General features: G+C 48.9%; 1 protein-coding gene across 3 annotated transcripts in view; it reads left to right on the top strand.

The window, feature by feature from the left end:
- LOC133562507 (bifunctional heparan sulfate N-deacetylase/N-sulfotransferase 4-like) overlaps positions 1-8,588 on the top strand; it is a 195,437-nt gene that overhangs the window by 148,334 nt on the left and 38,515 nt on the right. The window lies entirely within an intron of this gene.

Genomic DNA, 8,588 nt, shown 5'->3' with positions numbered 1-8,588 from the left:
TAATGTGTGTTTGCACCTACAAACAACATGGCCATAGGGCTGTCCGGTAGTCCTCTTGACTAATGTGTGTTTGCACCTACAAACAACATGGCCATAGGGCGGTCCAGTAGTATTCTTGACTAATGTGTGTTTGCACCTACAAACAACATGGCCATAGGGCGGTCCGGTAGTCCTCTTGACTAATGTGTGTTTGCACCTACAAACAACATGGCCATAGGGCGGTCCGGTAGTCCTCTTGACTAATGTGTGTTTGGCACCTACAAACAACATGGCCATAGGGCGGTCCGGTAGTCCTCTTGACTAATGTGTGTTTGCACCTACAAACAACATGGCCATAGGGCTGTCCGGTAGTCCTCTTGACTAATGTGTGTTTGCACCTACAAACAACATGGCCATAGGGCGGTCCAGTAGTATTCTTGACTAATGTGTGTTTGCACCTACAAACAACATGGCCATAGGGCGGTCCAGTAGTCCTCTTGACTAATGTGTGTTTGCACCTACAAACAACATGGCCATAGGGCGGTCCAGTAGTCCTCTTGACTAATGTGTGTTTGCACCTACAAACAACATGGCCATAGGGCGGTCCGGTAGTCCTCTTGACTAATGTGTGTTTGCACCTACAAACAACATGGCCATAGGGCGGTCCAGTAGTCCTCTTGACTAATGTGTGTTTGCACCTACAAACAACATGGCCATAGGGCGGTCCAGTAGTCTTCTTGACTAATGTGTGTTTGCACCTACAAACAACATGGCCATAGGGCGGTCCGGTAGTCCTCTTGACTAATGTGTGTTTGCACCTACAAACAACATGGCCATAGGGCGGTCCAGTAGTCCTCTTGACTAATGTGTGTTTGCACCTACAAACAACATGGCCATAGGGCGGTCCAGTAGTCCTCTTGACTAATGTGTGTTTGCACCTACAAACAACATGGCCATAGGGCGGTCCGGTAGTCCTCTTGACTAATGTGTGTTTGCACCTACAAACAACATGGCCATAGGGCGGTCCGGTAGTCCTCTTGACTAATGTGTGTTTGCACCTACAAACAACATGGCCATAGGGCGGTCCGGTAGTCCTCTTGACTAATGTGTGTTTGCACCTACAAACAACATGGCCATAGGGCGGTCCGGTAGTCCTCTTGACTAGTGTGTGTTTGCACCTACAAACAACATGGCCATAGGGCGGTCCAGTAGTCCTCTTGACTAATGTGTGTTTGCACCTACAAACAACATGGCCATAGGGCGGTCCGGTAGTCCTCTTGACTAATGTGTGTTTGCACCTACAAACAACATGGCCATAGGGCGGTCCAGTAGTCCTCTTGACTAATGTGTGTTTGCACCTACAAACAACATGGCCATAGGGCGGTCCGGTAGTCCTCTTGACTAGTGTGTGTTTGCACCTACAAACAACATGGCCATAGGGCGGTCCGGTAGTCCTCTTGACTAATGTGTGTTTGCACCTACAAACAACATGGCCATAGGGCGGTCCAGTAGTCCTCTTGACTAATGTGTGTTTGCACCTACAAACAACATGGCCATAGGGCGGTCCAGTAGTCCTCTTGACTAATGTGTGTTTGCACCTACAAACAACATGGCCATAGGGCGGTCCAGTAGTCCTCTTGACTAATGTGTGTTTGCACCTACAAACAACATGGCCATAGGGCGGTCCAGTAGTCCTCTTGACTAATGTGTGTTTGCACCTACAAACAACATGGCCATAGGGCGGTCCGGTAGTCCTCTTGACTAATGTGTGTTTGCACCTACAAACAACATGGCCATAGGGCGGTCCAGTAGTCCTCTTGACTAATGTGTGTTTGCACCTACAAACAACATGGCCATAGGGCGGTCCAGTAGTCCTCTTGACTAATGTGTGTTTGCACCTACAAACAACATGGCCATAGGGCGGTCCAGTAGTCCTCTTGACTAATGTGTGTTTGCACCTACAAACAACATGGCCATAGGGCGGTCCAGGTAGTCCTCTTGACTAATGTGTGTTTGCACCTACAAACAACATGGCCATAGGGCGGTCCAGTAGTCCTCTTGACTAATGTGTGTTTGCACCTACAAACAACATGGCCATAGGGCGGTCCGGTAGTCCTCTTGACTAATGTGTGTTTGCACCTACAAACAACATGGCCATAGGGCGGTCCGGTAGTCCTCTTGACTAATGTGTGTTTGCACCTACAAACAACATGGCCATAGGGCGGTCCAGTAGTCCTCTTGACTAATGTGTGTTTGCACCTACAAACAACATGGCCATAGGGCGGTCCAGTAGTCCTCTTGACTAATGTGTGTTTGCACCTACAAACAACATGGCCATAGGGCGGTCCGGTAGTCCTCTTGACTAATGTGTGTTTGCACCTACAAACAACATGGCCATAGGGCGGTCCGGTAGTCCTCTTGACTAATGTGTGTTTGCACCTACAAACAACATGGCCATAAGGCGGTCCGGTAGTCCTCTTGACTAATGTGTGTTTGCACCTACAAACAACATGGCCATAGGGCGGTCCAGTAGTCCTCTTGACTAATGTGTGTTTGCACCTACAAACAACATGGCCATAGGGCGGTCCAGTAGTCCTCTTGACTAATGTGTGTTTGCACCTACAAACAACATGGCCATAGGGCGGTCCGGTAGTCCTCTTGACTAATGTGTGTTTGCACCTACAAACAACATGGCCATAGGGCGGTCCAGTAGTCCTCTTGACTAATGTGTGTTTGCACCTACAAACAACATGGCCATAGGGCGGTCCGGTAGTCCTCTTGACTAATGTGTGTTTGCACCTACAAACAACATGGCCATAGGGCGGTCCAGTAGTCCTCTTGACTAATGTGTGTTTGCACCTACAAACAACATGGCCATAGGGCGGTCCAGTAGTCCTCTTGACTAATGTGTGTTTGCACCTACAAACAACATGGCCATAGGGCGGTCCAGTAGTCCTCTTGACTAATGTGTGTTTGCACCTACAAACAACATGGCCATAGGGCGGTCCGGTAGTCCTCTTGACTAATGTGTGTTTGCACCTACAAACAACATGGCCATAGGGCGGTCCGGTAGTCCTCTTGACTAATGTGTGTTTGCACCTACAAACAACATGGCCATAGGGCGGTCCAGTAGTCCTCTTGACTAATGTGTGTTTGCACCTACAAACAACATGGCCATAGGGCGGTCCAGTAGTCCTCTTGACTAATGTGTGTTTGCACCTACAAACAACATGGCCATAGGGCGGTCCGGTAGTCCTCTTGACTAATGTGTGTTTGCACCTACAAACAACATGGCCATAGGGCGGTCCGGTAGTCCTCTTGACTAATGTGTGTTTGCACCTACAAACAACATGGCCATAGGGCGGTCCGGTAGTCCTCTTGACTAATGTGTGTTTGCACCTACAAACAACATGGCCATAGGGCGGTCCGGTAGTCCTCTTGACTAATGTGTGTTTGCACCTACAAACAACATGGCCATAGGGCGGTCCAGTAGTCCTCTTGACTAATGTGTGTTTGCACCTACAAACAACATGGCCATAGGGCGGTCCGGTAGTCCTCTTGACTAATGTGTGTTTGCACCTACAAACAACATGGCCATAGGGCGGTCCAGTAGTCCTCTTGACTAATGTGTGTTTGCACCTACAAACAACATGGCCATAGGGCGGTCCAGGTAGTCCTCTTGACTAATGTGTGTTTGCACCTACAAACAACATGGCCATAGGGCGGTCCGGTAGTCCTCTTGACTAATGTGTGTTTGCACCTACAAACAACATGGCCATAGGGCGGTCCAGTAGTCCTCTTGACTAATGTGTGTTTGCACCTACAAACAACATGGCCATAGGGCGGTCCAGTAGTCCTCTTGACTAATGTGTGTTTGCACCTACAAACAACATGGCCATAGGGCGGTCCAGTAGTCCTCTTGACTAATGTGTGTTTGCACCTACAAACAACATGGCCATAGGGCGGTCCAGTAGTCCTCTTGACTAATGTGTGTTTGCACCTACAAACAACATGGCCATAGGGCGGTCCGGTAGTCCTCTTGACTAATGTGTGTTTGCACCTACAAACAACATGGCCATAGGGCGGTCCAGTAGTCCTCTTGACTAATGTGTGTTTGCACCTACAAACAACATGGCCATAGGGCGGTCCAGTAGTCTCTTGACTAATGTGTGTTTGCACCTACAAACAACATGGCCATAGGGCGGTCCAGTAGTCCTCTTGACTAATGTGTGTTTGCACCTACAAACAACATGGCCATAGGGCGGTCCAGTAGTCCTCTTGACTAATGTGTGTTTGCACCTACAAACAACATGGCCATAGGGCGGTCCAGTAGTCCTCTTGACTAATGTGTGTTTGCACCTACAAACAACATGGCCATAGGGCGGTCCGGTAGTCCTCTTGACTAATGTGTGTTTGCACCTACAAACAACATGGCCATAGGGCGGTCCGGTAGTCCTCTTGACTAATGTGTGTTTGCACCTACAAACAACATGGCCATAGGGCGGTCCAGTAGTCCTCTTGACTAATGTGTGTTTGCACCTACAAACAACATGGCCATAGGGCGGTCCAGTAGTCCTCTTGACTAATGTGTGTTTGCACCTACAAACAACATGGCCATAGGGCGGTCCGGTAGTCCTCTTGACTAATGTGTGTTTGCACCTACAAACAACATGGCCATAGGGCGGTCCGTAGTCCTCTTGACTAATGTGTGTTTGCACCTACAAACAACATGGCCATAGGGCGGTCCAGTAGTCCTCTTGACTAATGTGTGTTTGCACCTACAAACAACATGGCCATAGGGCGGTCCGGTAGTCCTCTTGACTAATGTGTGTTTGCACCTACAAACAACATGGCCATAGGGCGGTCCAGTAGTCCTCTTGACTAATGTGTGTTTGCACCTACAAACAACATGGCCATAGGGCGGTCCGGTAGTCCTCTTGACTAATGTGTGTTTGCACCTACAAACAACATGGCCATAGGGCGGTCCAGTAGTCCTCTTGACTAATGTGTGTTTGCACCTACAAACAACATGGCCATAGGGCGGTCCGGTAGTCCTCTTGACTAATGTGTGTTTGCACCTACAAACAACATGGCCATAGGGCGGTCCAGTAGTCCTCTTGACTAATGTGTGTTTGCACCTACAAACAACATGGCCATAGGGCGGTCCGGTAGTCCTCTTGACTAATGTGTGTTTGCACCTACAAACAACATGGCCATAGGGCGGTCCGGTAGTCCTCTTGACTAATGTGTGTTTGCACCTACAAACAACATGGCCATAGGGCGGTCCAGTAGTCCTCTTGACTAATGTGTGTTTGCACCTACAAACAACATGGCCATAGGGCGGTCCGGTAGTCCTCTTGACTAATGTGTGTTTGCACCTACAAACAACATGGCCATAGGGCGGTCCGGTAGTCCTCTTGACTAATGTGTGTTTGCACCTACAAACAACATGGCCATAGGGCGGTCCAGTAGTCCTTCTTGACTAATGTGTGTTTGCACCTACAAACAACATGGCCATAGGGCGGTCCAGGTAGTCCTCTTGACTAATGTGTGTTTGCACCTACAAACAACATGGCCATAGGGCGGTCCAGTAGTCCTCTTGACTAATGTGTGTTTGCACCTACAAACAACATGGCCATAGGGCGGTCCGGTAGTCCTCTTGACTAATGTGTGTTTGCACCTACAAACAACATGGCCATAGGGCGGTCCAGTAGTCTTCTTGACTAATGTGTGTTTGCACCTACAAACAACATGGCCATAGGGCGGTCCAGTAGTCCTCTTGACTAATGTGTGTTTGCACCTACAAACAACATGGCCATAGGGCGGTCCAGTAGTCTCTTGACTAATGTGTGTTTGCACCTACAAACAACATGGCCATAGGGCGGTCCAGTAGTCCTCTTGACTAATGTGTGTTTGCACCTACAAACAACATGGCCATAGGGCGGTCCGGTAGTCCTCTTGACTAATGTGTGTTTGCACCTACAAACAACATGGCCATAGGGCGGTCCAGTAGTCCTCTTGACTAATGTGTGTTTGCACCTACAAACAACATGGCCATAGGGCGGTCCAGTAGTCCTCTTGACTAATGTGTGTTTGCACCTACAAACAACATGGCCATAGGGCGGTCCGGTAGTCCTCTTGACTAATGTGTGTTTGCACCTACAAACAACATGGCCATAGGGCGGTCCGGTAGTCCTCTTGACTAATGTGTGTTTGCACCTACAAACAACATGGCCATAGGGCGGTCCAGTAGTCCTCTTGACTAATGTGTGTTTGCACCTACAAACAACATGGCCATAGGGCGGTCCGGTAGTCCTCTTGACTAATGTGTGTTTGCACCTACAAACAACATGGCCATAGGGCGGTCCGGTAGTCCTCTTGACTAATGTGTGTTTGCACCTACAAACAACATGGCCATAGGGCGGTCCGTAGTCCTCTTGACTAATGTGTGTTTGCACCTACAAACAACATGGCCATAAGGGCGGTCCGGTAGTCCTCTTGACTAATGTGTGTTTGCACCTACAAACAACATGGCCATAGGGCGGTCCAGTAGTCCTCTTGACTAATGTGTGTTTGCACCTACAAACAACATGGCCATAGGGCGGTCCAGTAGTCCTCTTGACTAATGTGTGTTTGCACCTACAAACAACATGGCCATAGGGCGGTCCGGTAGTCCTCTTGACTAATGTGTGTTTGCACCTACAAACAACATGGCCATAGGGCGGTCCAGTAGTCCTCTTGACTAATGTGTGTTTGCACCTACAAACAACATGGCCATAGGGCTGTCCGGTAGTCCTCTTGACTAATGTGTGTTTGCACCTACAAACAACATGGCCATAGGGCGGTCCAGTAGTCCTCTTGACTAATGTGTGTTTGCACCTCAAACAACATGGCCATAGGCGGTCCGGTAGTCCTCTTGACTAATGTGTGTTTGCACCTACAAACAACATGGCCATAGGGCGGTCCGGTAGTCCTCTTGACTAATGTGTGTTTGCACCTACAAACAACATGGCCATAGGGCGGTCCAGTAGTCCTCTTGACTAATGTGTGTTTGCACCTACAAACAACATGGCCATAGGGCGGTCCGGTAGTCCTCTTGACTAATGTGTGTTTGCACCTACAAACAACATGGCCATAGGGCGGTCCGGTAGTCCTCTTGACTAGTGTGTGTTTGCACCTACAAACAACATGGCCATAGGGCGGTCCAGTAGTATTCTTGACTAATGTGTGTTTGCACCTACAAACAACATGGCCATAGGGCGGTCCAGTAGTCCTCTTGACTAATGTGTGTTTGCACCTACAAACAACATGGCCATAGGGCGGTCCAGTAGTCCTCTTGACTAATGTGTGTTTGCACCTACAAACAACATGGCCATAGGGCTGTCCGGTAGTCCTCTTGACTAATGTGTGTTTGCACCTACAAACAACATGGCCATAGGGCGGTCCAGTAGTATTCTTGACTAATGTGTGTTTGCACCTACAAACAACATGGCCATAGGGCGGTCCAGTAGTCCTCTTGACTAATGTGTGTTTGCACCTACAAACAACATGGCCATAGGGCGGTCCAGTAGTATTCTTGACTAATGTGTGTTTGCACCTACAAACAACATGGCCATAGGGCGGTCCAGTAGTCCTCTTGACTAATGTGTGTTTGCACCTACAAACAACATGGCCATAGGGCGGTCCGGTAGTCCTCTTGACTAATGTGTGTTTGCACCTACAAACAACATGGCCATAGGGCGGTCCAGTAGTCCTCTTGACTAATGTGTGTTTGCACCTACAAACAACATGGCCATAGGGCGGTCCAGTAGTCCTCTTGACTAATGTGTGTTTGCACCTACAAACAACATGGCCATAGGGCGGTCCGGTAGTCCTCTTGACTAATGTGTGTTTGCACCTACAAACAACATGGCCATAGGGCGGTCCAGTAGTCCTCTTGACTAATGTGTGTTTGCACCTACAAACAACATGGCCATAGGGCGGTCCAGTAGTCCTCTTGACTAATGTGTGTTTGCACCTACAAACAACATGGCCATAGGGCGGTCCAGTAGTCCTCTTGACTAATGTGTGTTTGCACCTACAAACAACATGGCCATAGGGCGGTCCGGTAGTACTCTTGACTAATGTGTGTTTGCACCTACAAACAACATGGCCATAGGGCGGTCCAGTAGTCCTCTTGACTAATGTGTGTTTGCACCTACAAACAACATGGCCATAGGGCGGTCCGGTAGTCCTCTTGACTAATGTGTGTTTGCACCTCCAAACAACATGGCCATAGGGCGGTCCGGTAGTCCTCTTGACTAATGTGTGTTTGCACCTACAAACAACATGGCCATAGGGCGGTCCAGTAGTCCTCTTGACTAATGTGTGTTTGCACCTACAAACAACATGGCCATAGGGCGGTCCGGTAGTCCTCTTGACTAATGTGTGTTTGCACCTACAAACAACATGGCCATAGGGCGGTCCGGTAGTCCTCTTGACTAATGTGTGTTTGCACCTACAAACAACATGGCCATAGGGCGGTCCGGTAGTCCTCTTGACTAATGTGTGTTTGCACCTACAAACAACATGGCCATAGGGCGGTCCAGTAGTCCTCTTGACTAATGTGT

The sequence above is a fragment of the Nerophis ophidion genome, linkage group LG01 (assembly GCF_033978795.1).
Source record: "Nerophis ophidion isolate RoL-2023_Sa linkage group LG01, RoL_Noph_v1.0, whole genome shotgun sequence".
NCBI classification, from domain to species: Eukaryota; Metazoa; Chordata; class Actinopteri; order Syngnathiformes; family Syngnathidae; genus Nerophis; species Nerophis ophidion.
This window is presented reverse-complemented; position numbering and strand designations above follow the sequence as displayed.